The following is a 25,132-nucleotide window of genomic DNA, read 5'->3' as shown; positions in this document are numbered from 1 at the left end:
ATAGAACAACTACCAAAAATGACCAATGAAGGAGAATTATCAGATGCTAAAGTTGCGGGCTGAACGCCTGATGTTCACTGTAAAGCTCTGTAAAGCTTTACAGCTGCTGCTTCAGGGTCATCACTATCAAGCCCTTTTCACATCATCAAATTGTTTCTCATTGTCGTCTGAAACATGGTTACTGTAAAAAGAAATATATATTTTTATTTTGAAGAGGTAGAAGAAGGATGTTCCTTATAAAAAATAATAGTCCTCTAATATATTTTTGTCACGGTAATTTTATTTTCAAAAGCTAATAGTGGCTGATAACATTAACTGTGCGTGGACTCACCACTGGAAACAGTTCACTCGAGGTATTGCTTATGTCGGCCTCCCAAAACGCCAACTATTTTATTTTCTCTGTCCACCAATCAGTAAACCTGCTTTTAATTACACACTAACAATAAAATGTTGTGTGAGTTGTTGCATTTTGCAAGGATACGACAAAGGAGAATGCATGTTTTCCCTCTGTGTCGTCTGCCTCGTGCAGCTTGTGAAAATAGAGAAACGCTCTTGCAAACTGCCCCCTCTGTCAGCTTTACTGCTTTTATCTATTCTTTCTGTCACTCTCATTGGTTACATGGTTGTTGGGAGTATGGATCCATTTCATGACAATCCATCATTTATGACGAGTACACACCGTAATCTATTTTAAACAGCAGGATACGATACTGATGATGTATGGCAGAAGAGACTGTACAATATACACCCTTATGGGCGTGCATATTGATAATCAATTTTCTTCATTTTAACCACTGCAAGGGGGGAAAAAAATGATCTTTCCGGAGCCTCTCAGTGCTGTAATCTTTGAATTTAGTGAATGATATGCATTGTGATTTCTGGTGCGGCCACCACTCGCCATTTAGAATCCTGGGAAAGAGACAAGGGACAGATTGAAACATGGCGGTGGAATTGTGTCGTTGGTGTTTTTAGATAGGGCATGATGGATTGCGCATTGAACTGAGACGAGTAATGAGGTAAACATGCCCAGGGTATTATTGTATATTGATACGCAGACGGAGCTGCTAAAGAGACAAACGTCATAGGTTTATTTCAAACATAATGGGTGGTGTTACAAAGTCATAGTTTGGTGTGAAAAGTTACAGTTTCCTGCCTTTTGTTCTATCACCCTCTCTTCTTAGTTGCAGCTGAACACAAGTAAAGATATTGGCTTCCTCGCAGCCTTTTCTCAGTTTCTTCCTTGATTATTGCTCGCGCTGTTAAAAGAAGTGGCAAGTATTACAATGGAAATGTAATTCTCAATCAATTTAAACATATAATTTCTCTTGGGGAAACGACTTTGTTAAAACATCTATGTCTAGCTAATTAATAAAACAGACACCGCCGGTATATATTCAGTCCCCTGCCCTGTAGCTGCCATTCCTGCTACCCTGTTTTGCCTCGTTTCTAGCCTGTCCCTCCCAGGATCCCATCATCACACTCTCATCCCTGTGCTCTCGTGGCAGTAAGCCCGTGAATTCCAGACCATTCTTTGGAGATATCTGTGGGCTTTCTTCTCGCTCCCAGCCCCCGTTGCTACAATTTCAATCTGCTTGCCGGTTTGAAGGGGCTGCCAGGTGCTTCTGGCTCAACCATATGTCCTCTGACACTATGTCTTGGGGATGGGGGAGCAGGAGAGGAGGGAGGCTAAAAGATGAGGCTATCTGGAGCTACCTCTGAGAAAAAACTCTCCCTAAAACTCAGTTGGCTGACACGTGGCAAAAGCACAACCCACCAAAACTAAACCCATTCCTAATTCCTCTTTGCACTAGCCCTGGGAGGGGTTCAGATAGAGGGATGGCAGTAAGTTCTTCAGTGGGTCCCCATGGGGTCGGAAAAACAGATTCTGTTTCAGCGAGCCAGTTGGCTTGGTGTGGCGCAGTGACCGCATCGCCATCTTCGGTTGAGTGTCTGTCAGTCAGTCACAGTCTGCTGGTCTGCAGCTCAAGTGGTCAGGCAGGAGTTCATTCTCTTCTGGTGTCTTTGTCTGAATGTTTTTTTTTTTTTTTTTTTTTTTTTTCCTGACGGCCAGCCACTTCTTTCAACTCCGAAGCCTCAGTCTCTTCCTATTTCTCTGTCTCCGATTCAGGGCTGTGATTCTGCGCTGAACTGGTCACACAGTCGTTCCAGCTGCCTCAGGTAACACCTGCGAGCCCGGTGATAGTTCTGCCTGCGCTAAGGCATAGTCAAATGTGCACACGCGCGCACACGCTCGTGCGTATTCACTTGCAGCAGAGCAGCAGCATAAACAGCAGCTGAGTGTCCCCTTTGATTTGTATCCCAAAACTCTCCAACGCAACAACAGGCACAACAAGCACAACAAGAGTTCTTATGTTGGGACTGACATGCAAAACTCCACACTGTGTGTGTATCTACCGAGGCTTTTGTCGCTTTACTTCACCAGATGTACATTTTCCCAGAGATCCATGCTGCCCGATGTCCTTAAGTTGCCAAGGCTGCAGGACGTATTGTGACAGGCTTTAAATGTGAGGAAGAGGAGCTCTCATCACCCATCACCTCTTTGAGATGAAAGGCCCTGAAAGCAGCCAGCCACCCTGCTGGACACAGCTCAGCTGTTATAAGAAGTGTTTGACAGGAGTGGCAGGTAGTTGACCTTCTCTCTTGCCTTTCCTCTCTCTCTCTCTCGCTTCCTCCCTTCCCGTCTCTCTTTTCTCACACTCTCTTGCCTGGTGTCGCTGCTTTACCACATGCTGACCACTCTTGCCCCCCAGCCTCCTGGGTGTTGTCAGAGAGCTAACAGTCCCAGTCCACTGTGCTACGCCCTCTTGTTTGTTCGGAGCGCAGTGTTCAATAAGTAGAACCAAGGATGCCTTGTGGCGGTGTGCAGTCTTCCGTGCTGTGCAGTATTATTGCAGTGGATAACGTCCGAAGTCTGAGGAGACTTTGTGGGTGAATTGATGTCAAAGGTCAGGAAAATAAGAGGGAGAGGGAAGGCGGCTTTGTGCTCGTTGGAGCTGCTCCGACTGCATAAGCACGGGCTCATTACTGATTTGGAGCCACCCGAAAATAGTGGCACTACACCCACCGACTAAATCAGGGAGCTATTACGATGGCACACACGGTAGGTTACCTACTGTAGTCTGAGCCCAAAATCTGCACGTCTGGGCGGGGAAGGCAGTTGAATTTTTAACAGCCTTGATGCACATTTCCACTTCTCCTGCAGACAGTTTCCCATGTATTCATCTCTCCTAACAATGGCAAAATGTCAGGATACTTCCAGGCCGCGCTAAATTAAACATTCATCCCCTCTGAGTATACAGCTATAGAGCTGTTACTGCCATCCCTTCCCACACTATTTTTCTATTTTCATGTATAAGTACTTGTCCAAATGAGGAACAAGACACTTATTCTCATTTTGGACCAGATGGTCAGGGTGTAGCATTTGGAAGATTTTTGCAGTTTACTAATATACCAAACACAAATTGTCTGGCTTACTTTCATGGCTATATCCCAAAAGTCCCAGGCCTTGATATGTGCAATGGCCAAGAAAGTTAAAGACAAGACTTAAGATGGGGAATGGGATATTTTATTAATGGGACCTATTAATATTCCATCGCAGTGGGACGATGGTGTGTTTCTTTTTGCAGAAGCATAATGAATAACTGAGCGCCTCCATGGTACCCGATTCATCGACATGAATATTCAGGCGGTGGTGGTGTATCATGGGAGTGTTGAGAGCCTCTTCTCTACCCAGTAGTGGATCATACCCAAGCATTTTGTCTCACCTCTCCGTTCCTCCTTATTTCCTGCCTTGCACACTCGGGCAGAGTGACTAGGGCCAGCAGCATCTTGGGACTGGCGCCTATAGATCTGATGCTTGGTTCTCAATAACAGTCCTCCACAGAGGCGGAATTGATTGATTACACTACTGTGGCTTTGTGTGGGTTTTTTAATTGATTGATTAATTGTGGGCCTGGGCTGAGATGTGATTGATTATGAATAGTCAGCAGCAGCTCTGAGTCGGACGGTCAAAGCCCATAGGGTGAGAGGTGAATCCTTGTGTCTCCTGTAATATTTTTGTTCTTTTATCGAAGAATCCCGCTTTCATCTGTAATGCTTGGTAGAGCACTTTGTCCTTGCCCTGGTCACCTCTCTGGAGCTCCTTTTCTCCCTAGGTTCAGTGAACATGCCTCTATGTTCACGTGTGGTGTTGCCTGGAGCTCTGTATGTCCTGTTCTTGCCAGGAAAGTGTTCAATAATGTCAGGTCTCTGGCATTCAGCAGAAACAACAAAGAGCTCCTCACCAACCACAAAGACTTATCTCTCGTAGAGCCCACACGAGGAAATAGAAATGGTTCAAACATAAAGAGAAAAAGAACAAAGGGAAGGGAAGAATGGAGGACGCGACAGTGGGGAATGGAAAAAGAAAGAGTGACCCACTCCTGAAATCCCATTCAGATATGACAATGAAAAAAAAAGGTGGAAAGAAAAAAAAAATAATAAATCAAAATCAAGCAAAAGGATTGATTTGATAACATAGACCAGAAAAGGCAGACAGTTAAATACAGTGACAAACAAACATTTCAACAGATGATGTGTCATTGTCAAATGGCATACAGTCCAGTAAATAACAAAAATCTATTCTTATTTCGACTTGTAATACAAGCTGGCTGAGATTAGGGGTGGTTAGCGTGCTACGACCAAGGCATAAAGCTTTGATGTATCACAGTCATTTGTGCAGGCTTCAATAAAACCCGGTCAGTTGTTGTTTTAGAATGTGTGACAGATAAATGAAATGAACGAATTAACAATAAACCAAAGAAAGAACAAATGAGCCAACAATAACCAATGAGCAAACAAACAACTGATGGTACAAATAAAGAAAATTATGAATGGGAATGTGTGTGGGTATCAGTCTGTTTGTCTGCAGTCTACTCAAGCAGAATCTCCATTCAAAAGAATTTTTGATCACATCACATGTCCGGTTTGACAAGTGTGCGTAACTTATTCAGTGATAACATGTAATATAATATATGATATAACATAAACTGGTAAAAGCATTTATTAAAAACTGACACTGGTGCAAATGCTCTTAACTGGAGCAGTCGGGCGGGATAGGGTCTAGTTTTTAGTAATTGTCCATGATGTGCATTAGACTGAAGTTTTCTCGCAGAGATCCAAAAGGTTCATAGCCACCCCGCTCACATGCCCTGACGCTGTCTGCTCTCTCCTTCCTGGACTGTCCAGAGAGAGATGTGAGTAGGCCGCATGTCATGGCCATCTGTCAGCCACACACTCCCAGATGTGGTTGGTGGTATTTAATGTGGCATCATAATACATCAAATTCCCATGCTCTGCAGACACAAGTCAAAAAGAGTCAAAGATCACATAAGACAGTACACCTGTTCATTAAAATTCACCCTTTGAGTCTTTACTTTCTCAACAGAACAGTAACAAACATGCGCTCATTTGGTGACTTATACTTCCTGTATTTGGATTCCTGCTGGCTGGGCAGATGTCACCACTTGATGCTACAGAACAGCGTGTCACCGTGCACCTTGAAGAGTAAAGCTGGTGATAGAGGGCACACTGGTAAATTTTCCTCTGTATGAAGGAAAATTAAAAAAAAAAAAAAAAAAAAAAACAGAAAATGTGGCTTTAAGTCCTCTGAATAAGTTCAGTGCAGCATGTCTGCCAGTCACAGTGTAGGCGGCTTCCAACACACTTGCTCTTTTGGTTCATATGCTGCAGCAAGTACAAGTGGACGGCATGAAAAGGAATACACAAATACTGATCACTTTATTAGGAGTACCCATTTATTTATACAGCTATCTAATCAAATAATCACATAACATGACGACACCATTCATGTACCCCCAGGACACAATGGGATTTCATTTGAGAGATCCGATCTCTGGCCACATTTGGAGGCGATCTGGATCGCACGTGTCCTTTGGTAGTGTGAACGGCCAGACTGGATCCTAATGCGACGTCTGAACATGCCCTAATCCAACCCCAAGCACTGGGTCTGTTTGAAGAGCGAAAATCAAGCTACTAAGTATTAGTTGGAATGAATCACAGTCTCAGCCAGTTGAATCAGCTGTGTCAATAGCAGCAATGCATTACAACAAAAACTCAACAAAGCGATTCTATGGGAAATTAGATGAGACAAGACAAATGGTGTACATTTTTATTTAACTTGTAATATAACAAAAGAGATGAAGCCATATATTATTTCAGCAAGTAATTCCAAATGGTCTCTTATTAAAAGTTATTACAGGTTTAGTCACATTTAACTGACACGAGATCAACCCACATCATGGACAGCGTTTATGTAAATGTTGGTTAAACCTAAAAGGTGCAAAGAGGCCCATGACATCATCTTTTTTTTCAATACGGTAACAAAAGCACCAAAAAAAAAAAAAGGCAAACTAAGAAAAAATCACTCAAATGTGAAATAACAGAGATTAAGTGTGCCTTCACTCATACCAAACCTAACTGAGAAGTTAAGGACACCAGACACAGCTCTTTGCTTTACATATATCTAGGTGATAGAGGTTATGGACGGATCACATAGTTGATGACAGCTCCGACCCAGTTTTTGACCTTCTTGCATTCTGTTTGCACTGTCACCAAGTGAACTGTAGGTTCCATGGACAGCTGGACTCCGCAAATACGAAAGGTTCTGTCAAGTGTTACAATTCAAATCAACACCATGAGTTTATAGCCCTGGGTATGGGCTCTGATGGATATGTTGCTTAAATTAAATCAGTGTCTAATGTTGACAGTCATCATTTCCCCAGTCAGTGCGCTGTATCCATCAGCAGCTGATAAAAGCAAATGTTCGGAATTTTCGACAACATTTTCTGTATTGGTCTAACTTGATTTCATCAAGTTGTGCCTTTAATATTACAGGATGTGTAGCATCGCACCAGTATTTTACCCTATTTGTAATTACTTTACTACTACACTCAGTGGTTCTCTGCATTTTTCACTTTTTCCATGTGTTTGCAAAAATGTTACGAATATTTTGCTATATGTTGGATACAAATTTAGATGTGGAACTAAAGAGACAGTTCTAAGACTCTAAGAGTGTCCAACTGGGCCTCTCATAATGGTCACCAGAGAAGAGGACAGTACTCAAATAACAAAGAGTGCTTTAGACACTGGTCACAGGGACCTTTGTCCAGAACTTTTCCTCAACAATTAAAGTCAGGTGTGATTGAGGCCTGTGAGTTTTAAGGTGTTGCTTTGTAGTGTGGAGCAGAAGGGGCATCGGGCTTTGACTTCGGACAGCCTACAAGTTCCCTGTGGGGTCGAGCAGCAGACGCAGTAAAGGAATGAATGTTTCTAACCCTTCCTGCTTCCATTAGAGACAGAAACTGGAGGATTACTGCCAGGGGCAAGGCTAATGACTGTCATGGCCACAGAAAGCCGATTTACCGAAACCGTGGCAGGGAGGCGTGAAGCCAAAATCTCCCACTAAGTCCCAGTGTGAGGGGCCTTAATAAAGGATACACTCTGCTGTATCGTCTGCTTTCTTCAGTGAAAACTTGTAAAAAATCACAAAGAAGAGTATGTAATGTATGCATCCTTCAAGTTTTCCCACAAGCATTTTACCCAAGAATAAGAAAAACAGCACAGAAGAAGCCCTGTTGGAAATAGTTTTAAATATAGACACTGAAAAGGTGATTGCATTCCTTGACAAATCCACAAACAGAATGCAAGATACATTAGACATGCACATAAATCACTAAAAATCAAAGTTTAAAGGTTACAGACTGTGCATCCCATATTATAGTAACAATGTAATTTTGTGATGCTCCGCACAGGGACTTAATATTCAAGTTTCCAAATACAAGCATTGTTCTTAACTAGGACGTAGTCACTGAAAGTAGAGAACGTGATGATAAGTGGGGGGCTGCACATGAAGAGTTTCTTTTTCTTTTTTTTTGTGAGGAAGTGCAGCACTGAAAGCAATGAGAAAGTGTCCTGACTGCCAAGATGGCTTTGTATTTCACACCCGACTGTCAAGAGACACTTCAGTTTAGTGACATATGAGAATATCTGATCTGAGGAATTTCTTATCGTTTACTGCTGCTTCTTTTATTCCATCCATTTTCTCTCTCGTCTTCCACATGCTCACACACACACACACACACACACAAATGCCTCGGCATTGATTTGGCTAGTTGGGAGAGTACGGGGGGAGGGATACCACTGTTGAAGGAGTTTGTACAATTGATCTCTTGAGAGTTTGAGATTCAGGACCCGCTCCCTTCCCTCTGAGTCTCACTTCGTCTCAACCTCTCACGCTCACTCTCTTCTTCTGCCCCTGTGTTTCTTGTGCCTTTATATGCCCTTTCTTGATTACAGTGAGGACGAGGATAAAAAACGAAAAGGGAGGATGCGGCTGTAGCTACTGACTTTGCGTGTATGAGATCTCAACTGTGGACGTTTTCCAAAAAAGATGAAAACTTTTATCCCTGAAAGAAGTGTTTTGTTCGGCTTGGCGGTAATACTTCAGGAAATGTGTGTCAGCTTTTGTGATTTCTGAAGTGCTTCTCTTTGAGGGAATCCGAGGTTCTGTAGTTTGTGGTTATTTGGTTCCATTCAAGATGTGTTAACCACCACACCACTGTCTCCAGTTTCAACTACATCTGAAACTCACCAAATTTATCAAATATATTTATATATGTAAAACTATCAAAGGGTGTCAAAAGATATTTTTACGCTCCACATTGTCATATGCAGCATGTTTGCCATAGCAGCTAAAACGTTATTCACACATTAGAACACGAAGGACGTGTCTTAACATGTGCAGAAAGTTGTGGCCTTGCAGTTCTTATTCTTTCTGCCGGTGTGACTGAATAAGGGCGCTAATAAATAGACACGCTCTATGCAACCAAAAGTCTGCCAAGTCGAGGGAGCAAATGAATGGGGCCTTGTAATCCAGTATTTGCAGTAGTTCTCCAGATTACATCAATACGTCGGCCTCGAGCACAGATTAGGAGCAGGCTACAAAGGTGTAGCATAACACCCCTAATTTATTCATTTAGTGTCATTTTCAAACCCGTAATTCTTTCTACGAAACCGGTGCTGAGTCACAAGACATCATCTTTGAAGCATTTTATCAGATTTTGCACTTGTCCCTCCGGAGTCATGAAAGGCTTTTATGCCTCTTTCATCTCAAAGGCAGTAGCGCCGCGCAAGACCTGTAAAAATACACTTGTAAAATGAGAGGAGTTTGACTTTATCACAGGCATCATTAGATCAACATGTTATATATATAGTGTTTATATATATATATATATATATATATATATATATATTGTAGGTTTTAACCTTTGTATAATGGACTCGAGTATCGAGAATCAATCAATCTTTATATATGTGTATATATATGTATATATATATGTATATATATATATATATACATATATAATTTTTTTCATGAAATGTTTAAAACATGCATCATGCTCTAGCTATGTAAACTACTACACACTAGCTGCCAGATGACCATAAATATTACATACCAGGACTTTAAACGCAAGTCAATGCTCTTGGCACTTATTACATATGACTTTACATGGACCCATAACAGCATAAGACATGCAACTGTCTCCCTGCATTCATGATTAAATTCATAGTTGAATCGAGGATAGGAACTGTTGTCCAAGATATCTCAAGACAGGACCAATTAAGGCTCCTTTTCTACATTAGTGAAACTGGTCACCATTTACATATAAACAGTCAAATAGGCGGATTTTTATTGTTGATGCTGTTATTTTAAAAACTGTATATCACAAGCTGGAATGCCTTTGTGGCCATCTGATGTCTGACTGCATTTTCTCTGAAATCCTTGTGTATTTGTGTGAGGAAAGTCTGGCGAAGGATTAGGGGAGAACAGCAAACTGCCAAAATCTGCACAGCCTGTCAGAGTTTGGAAAAGACAGAGACAGGAGAGAGAAAAAAAAAATGTCAAGAAGGAGACTGCAAATGAGGCTTGTTTCAATAAGGGGATCGATAGGGATGCAGGAAAAGATGCTGTGTGCATCGATGACAACGGTCCGGGAGGGTAAGCTAGAGGGAGAGAGGATATATGTGCATGGTGGGGGAATATTGAACAATGGAGATGGTGTGAGAGAAATGAAGTTAGGGAAATGATACCGTGGTATTATAATTCCAATGCTGGTGAGACTTCTTAACAATTTTTGTAACTAATGCGGTCCGATTGCGGGATGGTAGCACAGGCTGCGTGAGACTTAACAAGCGCCATCCCATTTTCTTTTAATGTGGAGCCTTGATGATCATTCAAAGTTTCCGCATTTAGTGGGGAATCTCTACAGGCTGGGTGATTATTTTTAGGCTGTTGCCCTTTGTGTTATTCAGTTCCCTGGCTTAGGCCTTCAGTGGGAAGATGTGATTATTCGGGACAGGCCTTCAGCAGTTGTCCATGTCACGGGGCCTTGTGGGGCATGCACTTTTCACCGCAAGACCCATCATGGCAGTCCAGCCCCACCAAGCGCAGACAGTCTATTTATGATAACCTTCATTTTGAAAATGAAGGATGTATTATTTATTCCCACTCTCTTCTCCAAAGTTGTCGTAGCGGCTACAGAGTGCAGCCTATTTTGCGTGTACTTGGAAAAAAATATAAAAAAAATTAAAAGAGAAAGCCAGGTATTCCCCTCGCCTTGATGTCAGCTGTGTCACTCAGCTCCTTCTCTCAGTATTGGCAGCTCATACGTTGAGAAGCTACTGACCCGATGCTTATGGATGAGTCACGTCGCAGTTCTCCCCCATGATGGCATTAGTCATTGATAGCCCGAAGCTGAATCTAACTATGGCTCTATGTAGATTGTGTGAATTGTCTGCAGGCTTGAACACCAAAGAATTTCCGTCACCTGTTCTGAAGCCCTCTGTATTGTTATAGTTCTGGGCGAACTCACATTGCAGAGGACTAACTGTGCATATAAGGACAGTGCAGCTGTGGAACAATGGGATACAGAGTTTTTTTTTTTTTGAAGAACCAACGCAGACATTCAGACATTTCATGATAGGTGTCACTCTGTGTTTATCAGCTGCTTGTTTACCATTGTGTTCACACTGACAATAGGACAGATTAGTTGCCGTTTCTTTCTTTATTTATTTATTTGAGAACGCTCGTGGCAGTAGGAAGAGATCTCTTCAGTGTTTCTCGCTGCTTGCCATCCTGTGTTAAAAATAGTCATACAAAGGGTGACACTGAGCCATCGTGGCATGTCATTTTTGGGATCAGCTCTGCGTTAAGAAGCAACTGGAACCATCTTGTCTAGCCAGCAACAGAGGGGAGAGAGAAATGTTTGTCTTCGTTGTCACCACGGCTCGTGCTTTTGTCATCCATTAGTTTTCTGAAATATTTTATTAAAGAAAAACAAAAGAACCAAAAACACAGTCCTGACACATTCGCATATTACGCATTTAACATATATTGGCTGCGACCCTGTGACTGTCGTGCGTAATTACAATATGCTCATGTCAGGATGATCTCTGTCAAAGGTCATTGTCAAAGCTTCACATGCTTTTGACGATTAGAAGCGCATTTGTCAGGAACATTTAGTTTCTCATTTTCACGTTTTGCCAAGAAACCGCCGCCACCTGCTAATTAGCACCATTAGCACCTCCCGCTAATGTCGTAGAATAATGTCGATAAACATGTGAGCACCTTTAAATTGTTTCATCTGTTCTGATAGTTGCCGTAAGGAATTTCCCATTCTCTAGAAGGAAAATGTAACTCTGCCCCGAGAGGTAACACCGCCATCCTTTAAGATAATGTTTACTGAGAGAAAATGGAGATAGCAAAGGCTTTAACAAGTCCGTAACCCAAAGGTCCTCTCCTCTCCATCTACTGTCTGCAGTGGGCCTCTTCAGCATGTTGTTCACACAGAGGCACATCCATCTTCTTTTTATCCCAAATTACTTGCCGTCTTTGATTCTCACTCCCCATCTAAATGAAGTGGGTGTGAGAGGGCGGCAAAGCGGTGGGCTGATGGATCTTATTAAAGGTGTTGCATTGATAATTAGAGGAGAGACAACAGGATATGGGATGAGGGAGGACGTGAGAGAGAGGGAGAGAGAGAGAAGGGGAGAGGAGAGGTGGATAACAATGGAGACGTCTCCGTTCGCAGTGGCAAGGTGCCCTTGCGAGGACAGGGACGGGAAAGGCAAAGGAAGACGGAGGAGCGGTGGAGGTGGCGGAGAATGTTGAGCTGTCTCAAATGCGCCGCTGATGTCACATTGGTTTATCTCCATCAGTGCGTCTGATTAAGCAGAGAGGCAATTCCACATGTGTGAGCTGAGTGAAACTCCATGTTTACGAAGGGATAAACGTTTGCAGCGCGCTCTGTCTCTCTCTCCCTTCATTCCTTTCCATGGCCGTCCTCTGGCTCTCCATTTAGGAAGTGAGAAAGTACACGCCTTTATTTATAAATCATGGCACTTCCAGATCTTCCACTTGGCATGTTCGGTTGAAGTAGCCTCACAGTATGTTTGCGTTTCTTCTCTCTTTGTGTAGGGTTGAATATTCCTTTTGCTGTATGATGATGCATGTGTTTACACGGTCCATGTATTAGTATAGTCCCCCTTTTGCATTGTACTTATTCAATACCACTGAAGATTATGCCTAATTATGTACAACAAACAGAGCCCCACTTTGGCACTGGTTGCTTGAAGGGGACAGACTGTCTCTGCTCTGTCAGCCTGTCTGGTCCCTCAGTTGTTCATCCCCATTGATTGGATGTTTGGCCTGGAGGAGAAGCGATAGCGATGTTTTCTTTTTTGAGGAAGGCATGTGCTTAACTCTGATTAACTGATTAACTCTTTACTCTTTAAATCTGAACACGTAAGAAGTTGTGGAGGGGGATGAAATAAAGTCCATACAAAAAACACGCAATTCATGGGCCTAATGAATTTGTTTGTTCACCTCGATTCTTTCCTGCCACGTGTTCTGCGAACTTTACGGCCACCACTCTCATCTTAATATGCCGGGAACAAGCTCTCACACGGCCGACTTTTCTGATCTTGGGTGGGTGGTTGGGGCGGCGTGGGATCAGGAAGGAAAGAGGGGCCTTTGGTGCTTGTACAGAAGGTATTATACACACCCTGGTACACTGCATGCTAGAGGAAACACACTGAGCCCATGAGCTTGGCTTTATTAGATCCCGGCATAAAGCGACGTTGGTTACAGCTGGCACGCAGACTTTATGTAATCACACAGCCTGAGACAGTCGAGCAGATGCAAATGCACACGCACACACACACACACACACACACACACAAAAAGACATGATATACATACGTATATATATATATAGTCACACTGTCAGTTTTAACCATTTAACCAATATCAGTGCTTGATTAAATGGTTAAAACTGTGACTGCGTGTGACTAGATAATAGTGAAGGAAATTGAAAGAACCCAGAGTGATTCTAGTAAATCTTAAGAGGTGCATGAATTCATCTCCCTGTCATTAGGATTCATCTTCTTGAAATAATGCACGGCTGGTCATGATTTTGTCCACGTCAGTGTTGGTTGTTCAGATGCTTAAGATACTTAAGGGTAAAACGTTTGAGGCCTCGTCAACGTCTCGACCTCTTAGACATTTACTTGTGTCACAAACTGGACAGATTTTTTCATTTTCTTTCGTTTTTGGCTTCAGAGAGTCGTGGTGGCTGCCACTTTTATTGGAGGGTTAAAAGTAAATGAGGACAGAGCAGGCGTGCAGGCATTCAGCGGCGAGGCTTCATGGCTGAACACAGAGCAGAGGCCACCAGGGCTACCCACAGAATAATAGAGTTATAATAAAAAACTGTGTGATATGGAATTGGACACACAGATGTCTGGCCTGTTCATTTGTCAAAACATAAAGTTTATTAAGCGTCGTCACAGAGAGCTCGGGTGTCTGCAGGGGGAACGTTTTAGTCGTGAGGCGAAGATGACAACAAGGCAACAGAAGTGGATGAAACGTATAGAAATATACAGAAAAATGTATAAGGCGTAAGACGTTCTCTCTCAGTACGTGTGGCATCTCACAGTCGCCGATAAACCAGTGTTTTCTCGCAGTAAATTACACATGAAAATTTGGGCTCGTTTTATATTTGCAGACTACAGATAAATGTCATTACGCATTTAACTGCGCTGCTGTGTACGTTTCCACCTCTGCCCTGCTGCTTTCCCGCCTCTCTCAGCTTTTCTCCGGAGGAGATTAGAATAGCGGCAGTGATAGGGGAGTTGTTTCCTGGATTTAACTTGCATAATTACTGAGGATGGTATTTAAAAAGGTAATCCACCTGTTAATGATGATTCTCTCGAGATGGGAGCACGGTTCTCGAATCACCAGGAGGTCGTAACTACTGACTGAATTTCAAATCTCATCACTTTTACAGCTTAATTTTATTATTATGTCAGTAAGCTTTGATATAAATATCTTTGTAAAAAAAGGGATGCCTGTCTATTGTTTGTCAAACGGTAAGTGTGTGCTGCTCTGACTCTGTGCTAAGTGGCAGAATATAAACAGTTTTTAACAGGAAGCTCTATATTTCAGAGAGATTTCGAGTCTTAATGCTTCACATGGCAGTATTCTAGAGTAAAGATCACAGCAATAGCAAATGAGTCTCACAGTTGTCAGATGTGTCATTAATAGGATTGAAAATCAACTATTACCTCATGCTATTTTTACAATGCATTGATTGAGCGGGCATTATGCGACTGTTTGCTGATAAACTGGGTAAATGCTAATACACTGCAGCTGTCACACATTATGTGACCATTCTGTCTCTAGTAACGTGGCAGCGATGTGCACAAGCGTATATCCTGTGTGGCGTATTACGTGTATGGGTGAACTGGTCACGGTGTCATCGTCTCCACTACATACTGTATATTTTGTTAGCCTGGAATGACGAGGATTTAAGCTGCTACCTTGTTGGCTTACGGTCCGCCGCAGGTGTGCCTCTGCCAAACAGTGACACTGTGCAACTACAAGGAGATAAATCCAGTTAATTAATTGCTTTCATTCAAAGTTCCTTTGCCAGTGAATAGTTTTTAATTTGTGTGTGTTTGTTAAGCAGCATTGCTGAATGTTGTCCTCGCATTTTGTCTTTTCTGGTTAAATATTAGTGCTCGTACCAGCACTCAGCGAGCAGGTCGTTCCCTTTAGATAATGAAGCTTTTGGTTTTTAGCGAGAGCTGGTTTGTTGGATGATAATAACTGTAAAATATCTCATAAGCATCTGGCATTTTCTGCATTTTCTGCTTTCACCTCCTCTTTGTGATACAGCAAGTCGCGTTTGAATATATGGTTAAGTTGACTAATGAGTGGCATTCGTGTGAAGCTGATCGTCAAGAACGTCTGACACCGCTGGTTGGAAATGTGTAGGCCCATTGAATATGCTTATTTTATGTTATCCAAGCCTCACTCCGACGCTTCTTCCAAGGTTGCCCATTAACTGAAATGTGTGAGCAAACGTGTCTGACTCTGCTGAGTGTGACTGAGTTTCCTCCTCAGAGGAGGAAAACGGCGCCTCTTGAATCAGCGAAGCGTGATGCATCTGCATGGCAGAAAGTTGGGCCTCTGCACTCACACAAATGCTGCGACACCCTGCTCTGCAAATGTCAGTCCCATCCAATTAAATGGTTGAGTGATGCCATTGCCCACGAGGGAATCCACCAATGAAGTTCTCTGGCTGTTATCAGCTTTGTTTCCTGTTTTTTCGTTCTGCAGGCAGCGGTGTTGTTCGTGGATGCTGCTACATTGCATTCAGAGACGGAGAGGACCCGCGAGGTGTTACAGTGCCATGTTTCATGTTGCAGTATCCTCGCGGTCTTTCGCCGACTCTCGTGGGTCATGTCTGTGCTTGTTATTCATTTTCGAGCGGAGTGGACCTCCTACACAATGGCTATATTTACAACAGTGTCACTCCGCAGTCTGTAGTCGACTTCACTTTGATTATTGGGTGCCGCACTTGCTGCCGAGCTCCTACGTCGCGCGCCTCGTATGCATTGATGAAATCCGTCCGTGCTATTCACGAGCAGCCTGCGGTAACTGACAGTCTCTAGTGGCTGATGATAGATTAGAGAATAGTGCAAACATAGCTCGGTTATTTTCCATTGCTTTTTCCATCCTCAGTTTTGTCTGCGGCATTAGAAAGCAAATAATCTGCTGTCTTTTGTTGCCTTGGAGATTGAGCTAAAAGTTGCTTAACATTTGCCACTCCAAAGTCTTATGCTACAGAAATATAGTAGGCGTATCACACTTGGTTTTTAGCCTGAAGAACATTTTTTTTCATTTAGAGACCTTTCACATTATACTTTTTAATGTCACATTTTAACTCTGTAAAAGATATATGGCTACAGATGAAAGTGAGGCCAGTTACATGGACATCTAAGACTATGTGCTGCACATCCTTAATATCACAAGGAAAAAGTGGAGACTTTAAAAACTAGCGTGTTGCTTCTTGGCTGGCTGTCAGAGCACAGAAGGGTTATTGGCTGAGGAGGAACGTGTGCTCATGCAAATCCCTCTTTACCCGCCACAGCCATTTCCACATATTAATTAAGCCAACGTACAAACCTGCTGCTTGTGATTGTGCCAATCTGCCACTCTAATAACAAGACGATGAGGTGGAGGAGAAATGTCTTGCTGTCTTTTATTAGATAAGTTCTTAACTGGTGAATTTCATAAATAACATAAGGTGCTGTTTGGATCTCGATGCAGATTCTGCAGATGCTAGACCCGGTCGTGCCCTTATCTGTTGGATATGTGCATGTATCACACTCTTGCTAAACTCATTACCCAAAGCCCTTCACACTTTGGCGTGAAGAAAAACTGCAAGAAAAAATATCTATATTTGAGCTCCGAGTTGAACTATTTTCTTCACTAGGATTAGTTTGCTCACCATTTATTCCTATGAAACTACTTAGCAACTGATTCGGATAGTGATTAAAAAAAGACAGGCCTTTATGGGACCGTTGGAGGTTTTTAGCTCCCTAAAAGGAATTTGATGTCCATTCCAGCGTCTCAACAGTCCCACTCTCCAAAGGCGGGTCCTGAGAAAGGATGAACGCTGCATTACGGAGAAATGTTTTGTGAGAGGGGCTTCTCTATGGGTCAGTGGGCAGTGCAAAGAAATTATTTCAGTTTGACATTTATTTAGAGCTTGTCCGTGCGGGCTCTGTGGCAGGAAAGTTAAGAGACCACAAATGTCATGTTTTTATGAAACTCACATTTAAATTGATTTGTTGGCAATGCAAGCCTATGGTCCCTTAAGACTACACGTTCTGGGTATTATAAGGCTAATTCTTGTGAGAAGCCGTGCAGTAAGCTTTTGCCGGTAGACATTAAGTGGCCTAACACTGGACTTTTCATGTTGTCTTATGAAATGTTCGCTAATCGACAGTGCAAAGGCCATGATGGTGTTGGCTTGAGAATACCACCTTGGGGACAATTTAACTGTCAGCTGACTCCATGTTTGTGCTAAATGAGAGATCCAGCAGTGATTTCCTTTTAGCCTTTCAGCGGCACCGTTATAACTGGTATAACAGAACAATTCTATTGCACACTGTGTTAACATTAAAGGGAGGAATGCTTAATAATGATCATGAAATGTCTTCAATACATCAAACCTATGAATGTAGAGGTATTGATTTAGAAATATTCTGCAAGGAGCTAAACTATTTGAATTTGTGCCTACAATAATAACAAAATTCTCCACAAATGTATGTAGACTAGCCTCAGTACATGATGGTGTTTAGTAGATATACAAACATTATACTGTATACGGTGGAAACCGTCTTTTTGAGAGAAACTGAGAAATCCACACTTTGATATGCAGGATGTTAGAATATAGGACTTAAATATAGGTCCAAAATAACATTATGAATTAGAAATAGTAAAAGTGGTCAATAAAGTTTACTAATAAGAGCTTGTTTTTCAAATAACTAAAATGACAGAAGGCTAACAATTTACAGGGTGTACTTTACCGAACTTTGTGCTCAATTTTTTCTTCTTTTTTTTTAAGTGATTTGAACTAACAAAAATGTGTTTGACTCGCGTTTAGGTCTGCATAGAAATAAGTCATACAAATGTATAATTAGTTTTGTGTGTTTGTCATGCGTGACAGTCTAATATCCAAAGGCTGCAACCTTTGACTGTCACAATATTCCTGCATGGAAAAATCACACAGCGGGGACAACATTTTTACCTACTTCTGCAAGTTCCTCCAGGGAGATTATTGTTGTGCACATCTGTGTCGGCCTGTCATCCCCATTTCTATTCCTGTTTGGGCATTATTTATTGAAGGTACAGTATCTGGGAACAGGTGAGCACCTTAGCAACAAGCAACACATATACATTTTTTTTTTTTTTTGTATAGGAGTAGATTTATTTTTCAATTTGAACACCAGTAACATATACACTCCTAAAACTATACGCAATATTACAGGAGTAAATTCCAAGTATTGCACAGCAAATTAACACATGCATTATGTTTTCCGTGTTTTGGACTCCTCTAACACCACAAGGGAACTAGTTATGACTTTAAGATTAAAAAGCAATGACTTGTACAACAAGCTGAAGTAGACAAATGCAGCAAGCCCCAGAGGGGTTAAGAAGTGTCCATCAACTGTCTGTCTGTGCTTCAGCCCCGAGCCTTTCCTATCCTCTATCAGCTTGGCTCCCTTCAAAGTGTCAAGTCAGTAAAAAGTTTCTTTAGACAGTGGAGAGTGTACTAAGTGAGTGCAGCTGTAGCTTGGGGAAGTCTTATTAAATTGCAATCTTTATTCTTTTCAAAATTGAATGGGACAGAAGAAGAACTGAAGATAAAGACCATGTCTGTTCAGTTAGGGTCGTCTGTCCATGTCAATTGGTGACAAATGATTTGGAAATGTTGCAAACTGACATTGGATAAACAAGTCATCAACTACCTGCAGAAAGTAGTTCATAGCAGCAATGCAATCATCACTGTCCAAATGACGACCAGTGTGCACTTTCTTCATGCCTTTAACATCCCACTTATTCAACCTGCAGCATGAAGGTGCACCATCTTCTAGTTGTGTTTCCACCATCTCCCCGTGGATCTCCTTGAAGCCCCAACAAATGTATTCACTCCCTACTTTCATCATAGTCACTTAAATAAGACTTTTCATTTCACGTCTTGTAGAGTAGTTTGTGTAGGGACGAGGTCGGGAAGGATGGTTGACCAAAGTTGTATCTTGTAGCCTGGCGTAATCAGACTCGCCACTGGAATTTCATGATGGGACATGTCTCCAAACCAATACAGAGGAAAAAAAATAAAATGGCATACGCCATTTGACTGAAGTTCCCAATGGAGAAGTTCCACACCAATGGTGACCCCAAGCTTAAGCAGTTGTTTAGCTTCATGACCATGACGAAAAATGACATTATTCTGATGTTTGTGCCGTACAAGTGTCACATAATAAAGCTGATTAGTTTTTGTCTTTTTTATTATTAATATTTACGAACATGCAGCATAATGCAAGACCAAGTCTTTTAAGCTGTGTTACAACTGTGTTACAGTCTAAGCACAACATTACCTTAATTAGACAGACCGTTACTTGGAGCACATGTTTTGTTTGTGGCCTCGTGTGAAGCTTCATTAGATGCAAACACTGTCTATCATTCCTGTCTGTTTTGACTAGACCATGTTTCTGGTCTTGTCTTCCTCTGCTAAAAACTTGAAACAGGATAATAGCTATTTGGAAACAGCTTGAGCAGAATGACCCATGAGCTACTACCATGTAGTACACCATCTGGACAGTTAAGAGGTCGTGAGTACCATTTATTTGTTAATGTGCGTGACTGTGACGTGAAAATGATTCATTTACAGAGTTTAAACTATTGTAACTAAACTGGGACTGTCAGGGTATGTTACGCCATGTGAGCAATTCCTATCTAATCAGAGACTCTGCATTTTTCCAAATCCATCTTCTTCCGCACAGATTTTATGCAGATGTCCCAGTAATTTGTTATGTTACGCCATTTTACATAAATGACTATCGCACTTCAGAGACTGCGCTGGATGGCTTATCAGACCATCTGAAGTCTAAAACTGTTTATCAGGGAGGGACATTGCTTCTGACAACAGCACTGTGCAGTTATAATGAGATCGTTTTGATAGAGGATAACACAAATAAACCCAAGGCTGCAATCGAGCTGATTGTTTCATTGTGCTTGTTTGTTGTTTTGAAAAGCTGATAAACTGTGTCTGAGAATCAAATTATCATGACGCAGTGAGAGTTATTTCTAGTATGTCATAATAATTTGTTAGAAAAAGAAGTCTCGTCGTCACAAGCTGTGAAAAAATTTACAAAGCAAGTATGAGAAATTTGCACTTCGGACACTGAGATATTGGCTTGAACTCAGAATGGTTGAGTAACGTGTAGTAATGTGAAGATAGATTTAGTGTCTTTTGTGCACTAAATAGGATAATGTGATCATACCACTAGGAATCGGTATCTTGACTTAGCCAGACTGTATTCTTATCTGAAGGTGAATCTGGTGAACTTTGTATTCCATTATAGTTTGTGGTTCAGCCGAGATTAAAAAAAAAATTATCTGTGCATACAATCAACTCCATGGATTAAGATCCAGCCTGGGCAATCTGATTGTCAAGTGGCCAGCGTATAAGACAGGTGTGAACACCTCCAGGAAGCACCGAGACCCATTTGAGATCTCTGACCATATTTGGTGGAGGTGGTCCAGACCCCATGTGTCTGCATCTGTCCGCATTCCTTTGGTAGTGTGAACGCAATACTTCCTGCGTCACAGTAAAGACTGTCTACTCAAGAGAGGTGCTCCTATGTCAGCAGAGTTTTCCCTCATTTGGTCTGAAAAGAAAAAATAACAAACAAACAAACAAACAGCTATTATAAATGCTCGCGTCCGTAAAGTAAGTGATGCTGGTTCATTAGTAATGAGAGCCTTTTAAAATATTATATCCTTGTAGCTTTTAACTAACTAAATAATAAATTAATCGAATTAAGAATTAACAAATGAAAGTATTTAATATGAGCACACCAGTGTGATTCTGTCGTCAAACAGCGTATCAGCATGTGGTTAATTACCGATGCAGTCACGTTGATGTACAAGCCCTGTGTGGTTAAGTGTTTCCTTAATGAACGGCGTCTTTATTTACCTCTATTGCTGGAGATTACTTTATGTATAAAAACTTCCAGGGTTGGAGCTATAACCAGGGTTTGAGCAGATCAATAAATGATAACGTAACGTGTGCACCCAAGTAGTGACGCACACGCATAATACCGCACTGTTCTCAGAGACATCCATCAGCGACGGCAGCTGCTGAAATATTCTGCTATGCCCCAGATGATGTCAGAACTGAGATGGGATCTAGAGAGCTGTAAGGTGGAGACACATATTAAAGCTGGTCGCCTGCAATCGGATTGTCCACATCGGATGTTGATGCAACAGGCAACAGGCCTCGTTACTCCTCCATCTATCACTGCATTAAGCCCACCGAAACCATTTGATTGACCTGGCGCTTCAGTTCCCTAAGAGTGGAGTTCAGATGAAATTGGTCTGTCTTCCAGGCTAACACTGTCTTACTTAGTGAAAACCAAATAGTTCTTTTATGCATGACCACAAGCTTCGCTTCCAAGTCCGTGGATGGGACGGTTACATGAAGAAAAGGGCAAAAAATAACAGCTGAGGGTGATTTAGCAAAACCCTTTATTCCAAACCTGCTCCAACAGTTAAATGCACTTTTTTAATAATTACTTTATTGCAAAACAACATGTGAAATTTATATTACTTATTCATTTATTTATTGCCAGAGTACAACAGAATATCAGCGCTGCTTGTACAAGCTTAATAAGTAAACAGGTAGATTTTTTTTTAACCTTTGGAGAGCTTTATATTTCCTGATGTGAGAATCGCTTTTAAGAGTGAAGCGTTTTTCCCAAAATGCTCTTTAAGTTGCGAATGTGTCAACGCATAATTTGCATCTGAACACGCACTGCTAATTCTCACCGAACTCTCAATTTTTCTCTCGCTTCAGCCGAGTTAGACCGGTCTAACTTAGGCTTCATTAAAAAAAAAAAAAAAAAAAAAAAAAAAATTTGCTCCCGCTAACGGTTCACCTCTTAACTGTCATTTGCTTTTGGTGCTCCCTGTCAGCTCAGTGGGCTCCTGTCAGTGCAGCACTCAGCGATGCGGAGGAATGCTGAGAGAGGCATCTCTGTTGACCCCGCGTACTCTGCTTTCCTATTCACATTTATCCCCCAAAACAGAGGTGACTTCACATATAAATTTTCATCACCGTGCCTGTGGTGTCTTTCAGCTTTTCGTGATCATCCTCTTGTTCTTACGACTTTATTTTTCTTTGAATATCTGTCTGTTTTTACATCTTTTATGCTCGTTTTGTTTAAGTCGCAGGTAATATTACTTTGTACTACAGTGAGTAGCACTAAGCTTATTAAGAGTATTTTACTTTGATGAAAACCCTTAATTAGACAGAATTAAAAAGTGATTAGTCCAAGAAGCGCTTCGTGTAACAGATTGTTTAGATATAAGTCTATATTTGTAAAACATGTGCCCTTATGCCAACTCAAGGCAAGATAATTATGTAGCCATAAATTCTACGGGTGCATTTCTTCATTTTCTTATATTTGTTTCCCACGTGTATAAAAGGCAGCCTGGATATGAAGAAGCAACGAGTGCTGTTGGAGTAGAGGAGCCAGATAGTGAGATTAAAGACAGAGAAGGGGATTGAGAGGGCAGGAGGAAGAGATGGGGAGACATGCCTTCGCTAATGGAAAAGCCTTCAAATGAGACAGTAATCTGGCTCAAATGTCAGGTTTCTTTTTGCCGGGGAACTTGATGTTTTCCCAATTAGGCACTAGGGGAAAAGGCAGCTTTTTCCCCCTAATTGTTTAACATGTAGTCAAATGGTTGAGTATCATGACCTGTGCTGGAGTTGTGTAGATCACAGGGCAGTGATTGGCACAGACGTTCGCCTGTGCTGTCTGCGCCACGAACTTCATCAGCCTCCAGCTCGGCTGCCCGCACACAAGCAAGGATGGAGTCGCGGCTCCGTTTAAAATGAAGGGCAGTGAAAGGAAGAGGAGGAGGGATAATGAATCTGTTATCAATACTGGAGGTTATCAGACATGAGTAGTTTTGTAGGTGCCCATTTATCTTCATTTTGTCTCCAAACGTGTCATTCAAAGATTCGTTACTCACCAGGCATTGACCGCGTGGACCAATTCGAAACGGGCGTTCTTCTCTAATCTAATCTTTCGTTTCTTTACATCCCATAGTGTGCTCACTTTTTTCCTGAACTTTAGCTACACACACTATATGGCTCAGGAAAGAAACCCCCAGTCCTGTGCAGCCTTCTGTCTTCAGCGGTCCAGCACTGGAGTCGCTGGTCATCGCTGGAGTTTTACACTGTTTGGCCAGCTTAATGAAACCTTGATTTCCCAAACTCCCTCTCTGTATGTTTCTTCCCCCCATCTCTCCGCCCAAAGTCTCTGTGCCTCAGACAGTGCCAGAAGCTGCCATTTGGTTTTGTTTGCAGAGTGCTCATAGCCAACTGAATCAACAAGCTGACTGATTAAAATGAAAATGGGCCCTCACTCTTGGCCCTCTATTTCTGTCTCTTGTTTTCTCTCCACTTGTCTGACGGGGCATTGCTACATACATTTTCCTCTCATATATAAAGATCAATGGTACCTCAGTGTCTAACACTCTGTCACTTAAAGTAACGTTGTAATAAAATATAAGAATTGTGTGGATGTCACAGAGTGGAAGCTCCTGTGTTTGGTGATACTCTGTCCAAGATAGAGCGGAAATCTCATCATCTTCATCACTGGTACATTTGATCAAGGATAAAGTGTGAATTTTTTGATTAGTCATGTCTTAGGACATCAGAGTCTGCTGCTTCTGCAAACACAGAAATCCATAGGACTTTATAGGTTTTCACACGCGCTCACCAAGAACGACGCAATGTAGGTTGAAAATTGGCAGAGTAGCCCTACAAATCCTCTCAACTCAGAGGCTGATTCATTACATTAGTGACTCGTGACCAACCGTGGCAAAAGTGTGAGTAATGTCATCCCTTTTCTTAGATTGCACGTGACTTTTACGTAGCTGCCGCTTCGCTTTGATGCCCGACCAAACGCAGCGGCGGTGCGACGTACTGCTGTTCTACTGCTTTTGTAATGGCAGCAGGTTAAATCTGTTGAACTCGGTGAAACCACTGCAATTGGCCAAGCATGTATCACAGTATGGAGAACTACTTGATGATTCATTCACACTTTATGCACAGATGGGTCAGTTTTAGCACAATGGTCGAAAACACAAAAAGCAGCAATTATTCGTCTTGGCCGATTGGACGTCATTGTGCTTCACTTCATTTGACTTAAATCATTGACTCTGAGGAGAACAGGATAGTGGGAGAGCAGGGAATAAAACCCAAAAGTTAAATATATATTTTCTATTTTTACACCAGCGTCTCATTCTAACAGGGCACTCTAGGCTTATAGCCCCTCAGGTACATGCCCAGACAGGCCTCTCCGAGCCTTTGGGGTGCTATTCTTATGAAAAGACAGGAGCCACTGACTTTTCTTCAGTGGCCGCCGACCAAACAGTGGATAACTTCATTACACCACTCAGCAGAGCTTTATGGTGCCTGGCATAGTGGACTGCACTGGCTCCTTGATGCCGCACTGGCAGTGGAACCCCCTACCAAGATCTGAACAGAAATTTGTCAGTAATATCACACAGTCGCAGTTTCACAGTTTCTGTAGAAATAGAAGCAACGCAAATAGAACTTTTCCATAAATGAAACCATAACCGTGGCTCTAGCTGCCATTTGCTTTTATTTTGTCGTGGGCCCCATTTCCCAGATTATTCCGATTCACGTGGGATTCAGACAGATATAAAGGCAAACACTTAGCTCCGAGTATTTCCGTGAGGAGCACGAGAGCGGTTGTAAATTAGCCATATCCACGGCAGAACTTTCCCTCACCCAGTCGGATCGGCGCACACATGGTGGGTTTCTGCACTCGTCATGATCACACACCTTTGTGAGATACCACAGGGCACAATGGGTGACAT

The sequence above is a fragment of the Mugil cephalus genome, chromosome 20, assembly GCF_022458985.1.
Source record: "Mugil cephalus isolate CIBA_MC_2020 chromosome 20, CIBA_Mcephalus_1.1, whole genome shotgun sequence".
NCBI lineage: Eukaryota > Metazoa > Chordata > Actinopteri > Mugiliformes > Mugilidae > Mugil > Mugil cephalus.
Note: the sequence above shows the minus strand (reverse complement) of the source record.